This window comes from Henckelia pumila, chromosome 3 (genome assembly GCF_033568475.1).
Source record: "Henckelia pumila isolate YLH828 chromosome 3, ASM3356847v2, whole genome shotgun sequence".
In the NCBI taxonomy this organism is placed as follows: Eukaryota; Viridiplantae; Streptophyta; class Magnoliopsida; order Lamiales; family Gesneriaceae; genus Henckelia; species Henckelia pumila.
This window is the reverse complement of record NC_133122.1, coordinates 129,981,809-129,997,659: the sequence shown is the minus strand read 5'-3', so window position 1 is coordinate 129,997,659 and position 15,851 is coordinate 129,981,809.

Below are 15,851 nucleotides of genomic sequence, written 5' to 3'. Positions count from 1 at the left end.
TATTGAATACTCTATAAGCCTTACTTGTAGTAGAATACCCAAGAAAAATACCTTTATCGGATTTGGCATCAAATTTGCCAAGGTTGTCCTTACCATTGTTGTGAATGAAGCACTTAGAACCAAAAGCCCGAAAGAATGAAATGTTAGGCTTTCTCTCCCTCCATAACTCGTATGGAGTTTTCTTGAGAATTGGCCTTATTGATACGCGATTGATGATGTAACAGGCAGTGTTCATTGCTTCAGCCCAAAAATATTTTGGTAGAGAATGCTCACATAACATGGTCCTTGCAATCTCTACTAGTGTCCTATTTTTCCTATCAACGACCCCGTTTTGTTGAGGAGTCCTAGGACAAGAAAAATTGTGACCGATGCCTTTTTCTATACAAAAGTTTGAAAAATTCTCATTTTGAAATTCAGTTCCGTGGTCACTACGGATCTGTTTTATTGAAAGATTTTTCTCATTCTCAACTCGTTTAGCAAAAGTTTTAAATTACTCAAAGGCATCATTTTTGTGAGCTAAAAACAATGTCCACGTGTAACGTGAAAAATCATCTACAATGACAAACGCATAAAGCTTTCCTCCTAAACTAGCGTTCCTCGAGGGACCACATAGATCTAGGTGGAGAAGTTCAAGGGGCATAGAAGTGGATACAAAATTTTTGCTTTTAAAAGATTCCCTTGTATGTTTGCCAAATTGACACGCATCACAAACAGAATCAAGTTTCAAATCAAGTTTTGGCATACCAACGACTAAGTCAAGTTTTAAAAGTTTTTCGATGGTACTAGGACCAACATGACCCAATCGTCTATGCCAAAGAATGTTGTCATAAACATTCACGGATACAAGGCTTTTTATATTTGATAAAGATAAATTATTTAAAGAGACCTTGTAAACGTTCACACTTCTATATCCTTTGAAATTTATGGATTTGTCACTAATAAATGATACAGTGCAGTGTTGGGGAGTGAATTTGACTTCATAACCTCTATCGCACAATTGACTTATGCTTAGTAGATTATGCTTAAGTCCTTTCACTAGGAGTACATCATCAATTAGACAAGAATTAGATATACCTATTGAGCCGATGCCTTCAATTACTCCTTTGCTGTTGTCTCCAAAGGTGACAGTCCCCTTCTCCTTTGGTTTGATTGATTGAAGAAGATCCTTGTTCCCCGTCATATGTCTAGAACATCCACTGTCTAGATACCATATGCTAGGGAGAGCATTTTTCTTGTTTCCCTGAAAATAATTGATTTTGGTACCCTTTAGTTCTTTTGGGTCCACAATATTAGAAAAAAGAGATACAAAATAGACTTTTAAGAGTTCAGTCTCTCATAGCAACATCATCGCCACTTTCCAAGAGTGCTCCCAGTAGTAGGTAGGGCATATGGCCACTTTAAAAACCTATTTCCTTGGACAGAGCAACGTTCAACAGGGAGACCAGCCGCAAGTCAAGGCATTTTTAAGCCGGTCTATATTGAACTCCCTTAGATTTTGATCTCATAATGCCGACTAATGAGTTGTTAAGTACTCTTAGGCCTCCATTTCATATAGCTCTTTTGAACATATTGATATTTCAATGATCTGCATTTATGTCTAACATGACCAGATTTGCAACAATAAGAACAAGTAGGGGGTGATCTCATCTTAGCCTTAGCTATTAGACTAGCAAAGTCTATAGACTTCTTACCATAGCCTATTCCTCCCTTATCAAAGCTACATTTCTGCATGCTAAGTAGGTTGTTTAATTTATTGCTACTCACATTGAATTTATCGAAAGATTTTTCTAAGTGATCTAAGTCATCCTTAAGTCTAAGGTTATCATGCTCCTTAGTTTCTAATTCCTTTTTAAGATTTCTATTCTCTTTTCTAAGAACCTTAACCATATCAAACATATCTTTATAAGCATGTAAGAGTTCATCGTAAGTAGGTACCTCGTCATCGTCGTCAGAGACGATGTCATCACTTTTAGCCATTAAGCAGAGGTTTGCTTCCTCGTCGTCGTCGTCGCTATCACTCCAGGTAGCTAGTAGGGCTTTCTTCTTTCCTTTGTCCACTTTCTTCTTGAGTGGGCATTCATTGGCGTAGTGACCTTGTTGTTGACAGTTGTAGCAGGTCACTTCTTTCTCAGGTTTCTTGTCCTTTTTGAATTTGTTTCCTCGCATGAATTTCTTGAATTTTCTTGCGAAGAGAGCCATGTCATCATCGTCATCTTCTTCGACTTGTGTAGTCAAGGCTATCCCTTTGTGCTTGACATCTTCTTTCTTTGATTCTTTTCTTGTGGACACTTCTAACTCATGGGTTTTTAGGGTTCCATGTAGTTGATCAAGATCATAGGCGGCAGTGTCCCCTTTGTTGGATTCGATGATGGCGGTTCTCTTTGCATCCCATTCTTTTGGTAGGGCACGAAGAGCTCTCCTCCAAACTTGCTTGGTAGGATATTGTTCTCCCAATTGTGCTAACTCATTGATGATTTGAGTAAGCCTTCGGAACATGGTGTCAACATCTTCGTTGGATTCCATCTCAAATGTTTCGTATTTGAGTTGGAGTAAGTCGATCTTTGTTTCTTTCACTTGGTTGGTGCCTTGGTGACATATCTCTATCTTGTCCCATATCTCTTTAGCAGATGAGCACATCGATATCCGGTTGTACTAGTTCATATCTAAGGAACAATGCAAGATATTCATAGCTTTAGCATTTTGCGAAATTAATTTCATGTCCTCTTTTGAAAAGTCATCCATTCCCTTAGGAATTTCAACCCCATCAACTATTTTCATAGGTGTATAGGGACCTTTCACCGTCACTTTCCATAGGTCATAGTCTACGGATTGGATATATAGGGACATACGATTTTTCCAATACCCGTAGTTTATGCCATTAAAAAGAGGAGGACGATTAGTAGATTGCCCTTGAGCATAATCACTCGCTAGGTTTGCCATAAAAAGGATTTGAAAAGTATTTTCAAATGGCTTTGATACCACTTGTTAGAACCTAATGGGGGGGGGGGGGGGATTTAGGTTCTATTGGCAACTTTAGCAATTTAAAGTGATTATGCAAGTACGCAAGCGGAAGACTTAAGCAATCAAATAAATAAGTGCGGTAAATAAATACGTAATGTAAATAAAGCAGTAAAAGGGATAAGAGATGTTTATGGAAGTTCGACGATAAATCGTCTACGTCTCCCCTTCTTGGTTAAGTCGATTAACCAAGGATCCACTAGCACTTCGAACGTCTTGGCCTTGATGGCTCCAAGGATAGCCTTACAACTTGACACGATCACCGCGCCGATACTCAACACTCTTGGCCTTAAGGGCTCCAAGGATAGCCTCAACACAACACTTGGCTTCACACTCAAGTGCTTACAACGATAGCACAACACACTTGGCTTCACACTCAAGTGTTTACAACAATAGCACAACCAACTCACAAACTATTTTTACAAACACTCTCAAATATATCACACAAACACTTTGATAGTGAGAAATTGCTTGCAAAGGAGAGAAGAGATGAGTTGGGATGTCTCTAAATGGTCTTGGCAAGCCTCTATTTATAGTTGGCAAAGATTTGAATTTGAATTTGTGTGCTTGGAGCGTTTATTGGGAAGCCAAGGAGTAGAGACAAAGTGTAGGCGCCGCTGCCTTCTTTTTCCAGCACTGAGCAGCTTTTGTGGAAAAATCATATCTTCCAATCTAACCGTTGGATTGATCTGAAATTTAAACTGAAGCTTTAAAACATCTGGATCTTAAATCTGAACGGTGGAGATTTGATTCTAACGAGTCAAACATTTCCAGTAAATCTCGGAAGTCGCAAAATCACGTTCTCGCTTTTGTTCTGAGCATTACGTTTCAAAAATTCGAATCTCACAATCCATCCGTTGGATTGGCCTGAAATTAACACACAATCTTTGTAACATCCTGATATTGATCGTGATTGGTGGAGATTGGATGTGGATGCCTCCATCGATTCCAGTAGTCTTCTGAATCCGATACTTCAGCAGTTAGCTCCTTGCAGAAATAGCTACTGTTCAACATATTTGCAAAAATCATAACTCCATATCCAGCCGTTGGATTGATTTGAAATTTGGATACAAACTTTAAAACATCATAGAAATCCATGTGATCGGTGGAGATCGGATTTTAATAACCGAAGCATTCCCAGTTATTTTCTGAAGTTGAGTCTTCATAGTTCATTCCTTGCAGAAGTAAGTACTGTGCAGCTTTGTTAAAAAAACTCATATCTTCATATCCAGCCGTTGGATTGCTATGAAATTTGGAGAGAAGCTTGAGAACATCCTGATCTTGATTTTCATTGTTGGAGATCTGATTTGGATGACCGGAAAGTGCCCGGTGAATTTTGCAAGTTTCTACTTTATAATATTGGTTTGTCCTTGTCCATTTCTTTTACAACTTCAAAGTAACTTCCAAGAATTTGATTGTTAATATGATCTAATCTGCAAAGTCTCACTTTAAATGGTTAGTAACAATTAACCGAGTTTTGTAATCATCAAAACATAATAATATGAGATTTGTTAATGCATTAAAAACATTAATCTCATAACACGAGATTTGTATGCGTTTAAGGCGTAACAAAAGCCTTAACTAAGCTATTGCATACTCCTAATTATTTTTAGGAAGCAAAAGCTATACCTTCGTCCCTCGTTAGCCCTTTGTTTTCGATTGCTTCAAAACTAGGCCACAGCTTCGCTACGACGCCTGGATCGCTATGCCACTTCCGGATTCCCAATGGGACGCCTAGAATTCCCTAGATCTGAGCTAGAAGGCTAAGGAATCGAGAGAGAAGAGATGAAAGGTGTGCTCAAATGTGAGCCTCGGCACCCCTATTTATAGACCACGAACGGAACGTTCGTTCCTCAACGTTGCGTCCGTTCTGCCTGACGAACATTGCGTCCGTTCACCATCGTTGCTTCCGATGGTGCTAATGTCACATCAAGTACGTAAGCAGTGACGCATTTCTGATGGCACGAACGTTGCATCCGTTCCTAGAACATTGCTTCCGTTCTTCCTGACCCTTCGGACCATTTCTGATCATTCTGGGTCTAATCCCGGGCTCCGTTAATCCATTAGAAGTCTCCTTAATCATGTTTATTGGATTAAATTACAGTTAATCACTAAAACTGGGTTCGGGCTACTACAGTTTTCAGCCATATTTCTTAATTCTTCTCTTCTTAATCTTTTCAAAGCTCTTGCAGTTCGTTCGATCTCCGGATCAAACAGTAGAGAATCAATGCTTTGAGATCGTCGCATAAACTGCACTCAAGAAGAATAAAACTAATCAGAAACTAAAAATATAATTAAAAAAACTCCAAATTAAAATTTAGACTAATTGGTAACAAGACTAATATAAATTCAATAAAAATATTTTCCGGCAACGGCGCCAAAAACTTGTTGCGTATTTTATACTAGCAAGCTCATGATTGTCAAGTTTTAATATAGAGTGAATAGAGTATCGTTCCCACGAGCAGCAATATTGAAAATTATATAGTGCTTGTAATTAAAAATAGGCTAAACTTTATTTAGAAAATTAAATAGAGAATTTTTGTTTTTCAAACTTAAATAATCAAGAACATTAATAAGAAAATCACAAAATTTGAGAAATATCACTGATAGAAAAATATCTAAAGGATTTGATTTCACTTGGTTTCGACAACGACTACGTCTAATTAATTTATGCTCATGAATTCCTCTCATTTAAAAGCCAAGAAAACTTAATTATTTTTATTTCCCTCTCCCGAGCAACAAATAAAATGTATCAATTAAGATTCGATTTCAATATCTCTATTAAAAATCTAGGCTTAATGATATGTGATAAACTATGTTCTTTCAAAATCTCTGTTAAAGTTATACACTCTCTCGGGTTATATAATAATTAACAGTGTATTTTCTAATGATCCTATTCAAAATCCCCTCTCCCGAGCAACAATTTCGAATAAATATGACAATTCAATTATTGATCAAGTAATTGAAAGAAATTAAATTCTAAATACAATTAAATTAATGGAATTCAATCACATAAAATCAAAAAGTCGTAGAAGTCATCTACACCAGCTACATCATCCTCTGGACTTAGAAATTTAGTTAATGATAAAAATAAGCAAAAAAAAATCATGTTCTTTGAAATAGTCATCAATTCAGAATTTAAGAAGAAAAGGAAAGGAAAAACAAAGCCGAAGTAAAGTCCGCGTCCTTCATCTTTGATATTTTCCAGATTTCTTCTCTTTCACATTGTGCAGATTTTCCGGCCCTTGAACTCCTCTCTCAATTCTCTCTTCTGTGCATGTGTTGTGTTTCTCTGATCTATGTGTGCGGCTCCCCCTTATCTGCGTGTGGTTCCCTTGTGGTTTTATATGGGGTAGAGAAGCCCAAAAATTGAGTGTTTCGAATTTCCAAAATTCTGATTTTTTTTTGTTTCCATTCTGATCTAACGTATCAGCGTAGAAGCTCTTCATTCAGCGCTTAAGCGCTTCCATATGCGATTCTGGTGCAAAGAATCTCTTCCGAACTAGCGTTATTGCTCTTCACTCACGCATATATGAAGCAATGCTGCTCTCCAATCTAAGCGTTGTTGCTCTTCAAAATTTTCCTTTTCTTTCCAGACGCGGCGCTAATGCTTGAGAGGAAGCGCTACTGCTCTAAGGCTTCACATCTCCCAAGGCGCTACTGCTTTGCGACAAGAGCAGTTGCGCTTTCTCTGCTTCTCTGCTTCTGCTGTCTTCTCTTTTCTTCTGTCATTTTTCCTTCTTTTCTTTTCTTTTTCACCAAATTATAAATTTTCCTACTTGCATACAAACAACAACAACAACGCATAATTCTGCTTGATACATCACAAAATTCTCATTAAATTATATGAAATATAAGTGTATAAAATACACTTATCATCTACTTTCAATTTTAATTATCTATGCTATCAAATTTCAGTTTTTTAGTGAATTTTATTTGACTCTTTGTTTTGTAATGTTCTTTTGGGCAAATTCAAATATACATTTTCGGACATGAAACTAATTAATGCAACGGTAATGCGACACTGATGTTTGTAGTGTTACATCAACAATCCCAATGAAAAAAAATACTAAATTACCAGATATAGACAATTGCGATTAAAATTTGATAACATATATTACCAACATTATAAAGAAGTAAACATGCATGTCCACACGTTTTTTTTCTCAAAATATTATGTGCCATGCACCCGATTTCATTATTTTTAATGGTGATGATATCTAAAATTTTACCAAGGATATTTTTATTGATGAACAAGTTAACTATAATCCAATGGTATTATGGTGATTTTCTTAATCTTAACAGCTTAATTAAACTGGTGTGAACTGAGACATCATCCATTTATATTGTATTGGTATGAATATTTATTAAAATTTCTTACATTTTTCGCCCATTAATTTATTTATATCCAGAAAATTTTCAAATATTGAAAAGAAAAAAAAAACGTAAAATTGAACATCGGGCCAAGTATATATGGCCTTGGAGCTAATTAAAAACATCGTCACCTATATGATTAGGGCTGGCATACCGGATCAAAATATCGAATTTTTGGCATACCGTATCGAAATTTTTTCGATATACAGACATTTTTCGGTATAACGAATTTTTTTCGGTATCTATACGGTATCGATATAAATTTTTCCATACTAAAATTTCGAAATTTCGCTATCGATATCGGTATGAATTTTTTTCATACCTATATTTTTAGTACGGTATACCAAAAAATCATCCATATATATGACCTCATTTTAACCCTGAAGGGTTTATTTCCTTACATTCCTTAAAGCTTTAAAAAGATTTATTTTAAGTCTTTTGCCTTTCTTGTACTTCAAAATTTTAAATTAGTTGAAATAAGGAAATATTTTATACTCAGTTAATTTATTTACTTGATGTGTGATATTATATGCTTATCATACTATATTCTTATCTCCTAACTTCTCAAATATTACCTTATATTTACAGATTCAATTTTGAATGAAGAAAACAAGATCAATCTATTTTGGAGATAAGAGTTACACGCCTAAAAGGAAATAGGATCAATAAGGATCGGACTCTAAGGCTTATATACACGTGAATGCTTGCACAGGATGTGACGTGAAAATAGAGAGATCATAACTGAGAGGGACTTCAGCGTGAGAATTGCGAGATCTTGAATACATATTCTGAAGTTCTTCTCTGCAGATGTTGGTGCTTATTTAGTTGATCGTCTTGAAGGTTTGGAGATCATTGAAAGATTAGATTGAAAAGCATGTGTTGCTCACATGTTTTGGCTTCAAGGATCAACTCCTTCTTTGTTTTCATCATTCTACTTTGAGTAGATGTTTAAGTGGTTGTTTTGATTGTTTATTTTCTCACATGTTTTGATAAAATTGTTTTGATAATAATTCACTAGTTTTAGGGTTTTAAAAAAGTCTTTATTGTTTTTCTAGCCAAGCTTTTTGCCCTAAGCTGGCACAGCACGAGTACTTTTTATTTGTGCTTAATTATTCTTGAGTACTTTGTTATTTGATTTTGTTTTTAGGAACGTTCTTAATTATTTTCGCTGCATGTTATATCAAATGTTGTCAACATCTAGTGACAACATCTAAATCTGATTTGGTGTGAAACCATATATTCCTTACAAACCCCCACGACGGGCATATATACCATTAAACATTAAACACAAAATTTACATACACAAAGAGAAGATATACTATACAAGAAAAAAATTATTATTTTTTTGAACATTCTACGCAAAATTTACGGACACAAAGTATCAATCTCGCTGAAAAGGTGTCAAATCATATTTGATATAGAATAAATGGTAGCTTGAAATTAAATAAATTAGTGGGGAGATTTTGGTAAGATAAAGAAATTGCACGATGAGAAACTAATTAAAGAATATAAGAAATTAGGTTATGCATGATAGTAACATAACAACCTCTAATTACTTTTAAAAAGAAAAAGAAAGAAAAGAACATGATTAGATGGATGATGATAATAATAATAATAGATTTCATTGGAGTGATCGAAAATCATTTTCCTGCACGATGGAAATTAAATAAACTTTATATATAAATCTTTTTTTGTTGGGGGGACGATATTATATATATATATATATAAAGTTTTTTTTTTGAAACTATATATATATATATATATATAAATTTTCAGTTGGCTCAATCATGTTTTCCCACTTGGTCCGCGACCACTAAAACCCGGTAGTGGGTTTTAGTGGTTTTTTGTTTTTTTCGCATATTATCGGGTTTTAGTGGTCGCGGACCAAGAGGAGAAACATGGTTGGCAGCTGAAAATTCCTCATATATATATATAAAGTTCTAATACAATAAAAATAATAATAACGTAAAGTAAAATAATTCAAATTTCTTATCGTAAACTTATATAATACGTACAATGTTTTAATTAAACTTTATTAAAATTCTCTCCTAAATAAAATTTGTTGAGTGAATTAAATATTTTTTTTCAATTGTAAACATGACTTTGCTTAGAACACGATAATAAGCGTAATAAAATTTTTAAACTCAGCATAATTAAGAATTGTTTGTTAAAAAGTAATTGAATTTATTTTTTGAAATAGTTTTTAAAATTTGGATATTTTTATTTATTTATTTATTTTGATGTAAACTTTTAAATTTATTGAGTATAAATATCCATTAAAAACCTAATCAATCTGGCTTAAAAAAAACCTAATCAACCTAGAAGAAAACTCATCATTAATCCAAACAAATGATGAATGGGAGGAAAAAGCAAAACAAATGGTGATTTTTAAAAAAAATATTGAACTTATGGATATAGATATATCTTTAGTAGGACTTTTATATAATTCTTCTTATTGTTTTGTTTTTGTTTGCACACAAAAATTGACGAGTGGATGTGTTGTGGGCGTTCCAAGCACGGACATGCCAAAATGATAATAAAAATGAAAAATAAAATCTAACTTCTATACCAAATGATTGTGAGCTTCGGTTTCACCATCGATCTCAATTCAAACAGTTAAGCAACAAAAAACATAAGAAATAAATTGAAGGAAATTTCTTAATAGAAATTAAAATCTTGACGTCGCCACTAGTAAATTAAATATGGACAACAAAATACCATAAAAACATAAATATGCTACTTGATACTATGAGGAACTAAGAAAAAGTGCTAGAATGTACGCTGGAATTTCTGGAAAAAGTAAAAGCAAAATGAAGTTTCGAAAATTTGCACAAATATTTGCTGAAAATTGAGAGCTATTTGGAGCTTGAGTTTTGTGATTGATTGTTAATGGTTGTTAAATGTTGCTGCCGTCCAATTTTTGGTCTCTTTGTATTTCCAATTTAATTGTGTCGCCTACTTCATTCTTGGGCTTCCATTTCTTCAATGGGTCGTTGCAATTATGCTATACCTCCTTCCTTTCAAGAATTGGGTCGGGTGAATCTTACTAATCTAGGTCGAGAATTAATTCTAATTTTGGGCTAAACAAATGCTCCTCGTAGGTTGATGGCCCAATGGGCCATCAGGCCTGGAAATGTGTTCCTCGATTTATGTTGGGCTTTCTTTGGGAGATTGGAGCTCAATAAACTCTGATAAACTCAGTGGTCGGGCTTTGAGAACCACTGTGGTCCACTATGGATTTTGTTACTTGTTACTCTCCATTAAGTATTTCCAATGAATACTAGAACCAAAAGGGACTATTAACCTACTTTTATTTATTTGTTTACAAGAGTACATAGCCATGTTGTAAGGCCTGAAAAGATTAAGTTATTAATTATGAAATTTGAGATTTAAATTCTATAATTTGGAAAAATATCAATTTGATAATTGATAAAAATTAGAGATTTAATTTCCGAGCTGAAAATATTTAATTTGAGATTTAAATTCCGGGATTCTTAAATTAAAATATGGAAATATTGGAATTAAATATTTATGAAATTTAAGAATTAAATTCCGAGTTTTGAGAATGAAAGAAAATTTAATTCTACGGTGAAATCCGAGCAGGGATCAATTGGCAAATAGTGACAAGTTCAAGGACTAAAATGCGATAAGTCCGAAATTATTTAATTTTGATCCGAGATTATTTAATTTGAGAATATTTAGAGTTTTGAATTAAATTCTTATATTCTTAAATTATTTAGGATTGCAATTGAATTAAATCGCTTGTCCGGGGACTAGTTTGCAAATAGGCCAAAGTTGAGGGACCAAAGTGCAATTCCCTTGCAAGTGGGAAATCACACGTGTGATGTGATATGCATACATGGGAATTGGATATCAGAATGTTCAGAAGGAAACGAGATAAGCAAGAAACAAGAAGGAAAAAGCCATGATCGTTCCGTTCAAACTCCGATAACTTTTGATACGGTTATTCGATTTCAATTCCGAAAATAGCAATGCGATCCTTGCAACGAGAGCTTCGATTAGACGTAAGTTTTATCTTCTTTTCAGCATGTTTTGAAAGTTGGAAGTTGGAAAATCAGAATGGAAGCATGAATATGTGTTTTGAGTTTATATTCCTTACCGTATCGAAGTTGGATCAAAGAACGGAAGTCGTATGCAATTGTTATGAATTCCAGCAATAATTCGAACCCTTGAACATCAAATATACTGAGATTTTGGATGTATACTTGCTGGTTTTATGTGATATATGCTGATATGAAATTGTTATTCGAGTTCGGTATTATTTCGGTTACCGATTTTATACCGTTATGCCGTCGGTTGCCATTGCAATGATTTTCAGAAGTTGTCTTTGATTATATACCTACTGATGTAGCTGATATATGATGTCTAATGGCTGATACAAGATGTAGATGACATGTATTTGAATGATAGAGTTGATAGCAATGAATTACGGTTGCCGAAGTTTAACCGTCATGCCGTTTATTCACGAATTGGCTAGTATTGAGTTATGAATATTTGAGCTGAGTTAGTTATGAGTTGTTTGCTGATATATGCAGCACATTTACACTTCATATCAGATTGAATATGAATGTTTCGAATTCGGAAAGCTATATTTCGAATCGGCCAAGAATTGAGCAATGTTTGTAACTTGTTTTGCCTTGAAGTTTGAGATGTGATTGAGCAGATTTTTATGTGAGTTTGTAGCTGATATAAATAGCTTGATATGCTATATTTCAGATTTGTAAATAAGAGATTCGGACCCGAGACTTTATCGTTAGAGAAACGAGATTGAATAGCTCAAGGTTGAAGTTGTGCTACCTTGAAGATGAGATGATTAACTTGAACAAGTTTGATTGATATTCTTTGATGTAGGTTGTTCAGATTTGAATCAACTACTACTCAACGAAACGAAAGGTATAAGATGACATTGAGAGTCAGGGATTCGATACTCGAGAATGATGCTTCTTGAGTTATCCCGAACAAATCACATACTTGTTTATGTACTTGTTCTTGAGGTAGAACTTTTATTATTGTCGATCCATCACAGGTAATGGATCTTTATTGCTTATGATATGATATGATTTGATATTGAATTGATTCTAATGCCAAGGTCAGATGGACCTTATTTTCGAGTCTGATGAGACGACGATAGATGGATATCCATGTCAAGATCGGATACGAATCTTGATGGCAATGATTTGAGATGAATCAATTCTTGTTAGCGCGCTATATAAATTTTTTGATTTGAAGTCTTGATTGATATGTTTTGAATTGATATATGCGTTATATTATTCTATCTTTGAATTGAAAAGGGATAGAGTTGATATGTTTATATTTTAACGCATGTATATGTCTTTTATACTGGGAATCATATTTTCACCGGAGTTTATCCGGCTGTTGTGACGCCCCATTTTTATCTTAAATGAGTTTATTTGAGTTAATCGGAGATTGCGGAGTTCACGAGCCGACTTGATTTTGATCAGGGTCCTTTTTGCAAATTTTGGAATTTCAGGGATTAAAACGCAAATTTTGAGTTTAATATATTATCTACACTTGGAAAAGACTTGACTTAGTCTTCACTTCTCCTCCTTCTTCCTCTCCATCGATTCCTTCCATTAAAGCTTGAGGAAACGCTTCTTTAAGCTTTCCAAATCCAGTCCGAGCTCGATCCGTCCGTTGGAATTTATTTCTGAAGGCAGATTATCAATCACAGCAGTGAGAGCTCTGTTATATCGTAAGTTTTTCTACGATCGGATACATTCTAGTTTTTGGATGTTGTTAGAATCGTTCTAGATTCGAGTATGTTGTTCTCTACAGAGTTCTGATCGTTTATTATCTGTCAGTTTTGAAATAGAGCGATGTTCGGATTTGTTATGATTTTTGGAAGCCATTTTCGAAAATCATGGTTTTGAGATTTGTTGGGTTTGTCTTGTTGTTGTTGTATTAGCATTGAATTGAGTTGTTATCAGTATTGAACTGCTGTCTGCGTTGCCGGTTTGTTCAGTTATAGCCGTTATGCCGTCGGTTTGAGTTTTTGGAGATTTTGAACCGTTTTTGAGTTTGAACTTGGCTTGTAAGTTGATCGTGGTTATTGATCAATCATCTCTTGTATCTGAACAGATTCGTTTGGAGTTGTCAAGCCCAGAGTTAGCAGCTGTTTGATCGTTTCAGAGAATTGGACGAAGAACGGTATAAAGAGTTTTCCTTGAACCGTTGCCTTGTTGTTGTTAGATTGGGTAGTTGTTTATACAATCTCTTTTGTATCTTATCCAGAGTTGGAGCTACTGCATTGAAAGGTAAAAGCAGTCATCGTAGCGGGATAGCATACTCGGGACTGTGGTTCTCGAGTTTTCCCTTTTGAAATCTCATACTTGCATCTACACTTGTTCTAGCATGAGGAACTTGTGTATTGTTTGATTGTATTGGTTTTTGTTAAAAGGATTATGTTTTATGTTTCTGTTATGCATTCATCTTGAGCCAATCTTGTTTCAGCGGGCAGAACCGCCCTTTTTGTTTAGACGTTTGGGAACTATGATTGAGTGGCCCAGGTCGTAGTCGTTTCGTCTGGTGCTAGCATACTCATTATAGTTGCTCAAAGTCTAGAGGAGTGAGATACGTGGCACCACCTCGATTGGGAGAGTCGGTGACTTGTTACGTGATCTTATCCTCGAGATCCCAAAGGCACAGCAGCAATCCCTCGTTATCAGATTTGATATCCCTGTTTAAATACATGCATTTCATTACGATGTTATTGATTTCGTTATTGTATTGAAAGCATGTTTGTTACTTGTATTACTTGTTATGTTGCTTTTACTGGGAATGTCGTTCTCACCGGTTATCCGGCTGTTGCTTTGTTTTGTATGTGTACTTGGCAACAGGTGGGGCAGGAACAAGTCAGAAGAGGCATGGTTAGCTTCGAGGGCAAGTAGTAGAAGTGAGACTCGGTTTAGAAGTCGAATTAGCATGTTTATCTAGTTTAAGATTGAAGCATGTTAGAACTCGAATTTGATATGTTTTGTTATTCGAATTAGTTTGTATTCGGATTGTAATCTAAATTCGAAGTATGTTGTTGTTGTATCGATTTAGACTTCTGGTTGTTTTTAGGCCTTCTGAAAGCATGACTTGTTATGGCATGTTTCCCTACACCCTGTTATTGCATATGTATTTGAAGGCATGTCGGACCAAGCGCGGAATCCTTTCTTTATTTTCTGCAGCCTGAGCATTTTCTGCCTAGGCCTTCCGCGCGCGCGCGAGGCCTCCGTTGGGCCTCTGAATTGTTTGCCCGCGCGCGCGCGAGCTTGGTACCTCGCGCGGGCGCGAGCCTTTGGTTGGTCACGGTTGTTGAAGCCCGTGCACGCGCGAGCTTGGTTCCTCGCGCGGGCGCGCGGCGTTTAAAAAAAAAAAAAACTTTGAATTGTTCTACTCTTGGATTCTTGTTCGCTTAATTATTGTTTAATCCGGGATTAGTGGTTTAGAATCGAGGTCTCACATTAAGTGGTATCAGAGCGTTAAGATTCTTGGTCGAACTAGAGTGAGCGGGGTAGATCGAGTCTGTGTGCAATGACTCCTCGCATGTGTTTGAATTATTTAATTGTGTACTTAATTCCATGCGAGCATGCTTTATTGTTTGATCATTATTTGAATTACATGGTTGTGTGATTTAAATTAATAAAGCATGATCTACTTGAGATATAACTGTTTCTGTTCTCGACTGGTATTCGGTATTCCAAGCGGTTGTAAGGGCACTGATGGTAGCGATTGAGATATCTCGTGTGCTAACCTTTGATTATCAGATGGGTCCTCGTCGAGTGATAAATAGAAACACACCACCAGTTATCCCTGCGACTGAGCAAGCTAGCACTGAGGTTGATCAGTTGGATGCTTCAGCGACTCCTATGAAAACCTTGCTGAAGAGGTTTCAGTCGTTCAATCCGCCATTGTTGATGGGTTCAGAAAATCCAGTTGACTATGAGAGTTGGTTGGATGATATGGATCAGTTGTTTGATTCCATTGACTACACAGATGACCGCCGAATCAGGTTAGTAATTCATCAGCTGCGTGGTGGTGCTAAGAGCTGGTGGATCATGACAAAGAAAGCATTTGAGAGTAGAGGTACAGAGGTTACTTGGACTCTTTTTAAATCTGAGTTTTATAAACGGTTTTTCCCTATCTCGTATCGTAAGGATAAGGGAGCAGAGTTTGAAAATCTGAGGCAAGGGAATCTGAACATTGAAGAGTACGTGGCTAAGTTCGATAGTCTGTTGCGTTTTGCACCGCTAATTGCCGGAGATGAAGAAGCTAAGGTAGATCAGTTCATCAACGGGTTGAACCCCGATGTCTTCACGTTGGTTAACACCAACAGGCCTAGCAACTTTGCGGATGCCATGAATTACGCAAAGGGAGCAGAAGCATGCTTGTGGAGGCAAAGAGGTAATCAGGGGGCACCTCAGCAGCAGAGG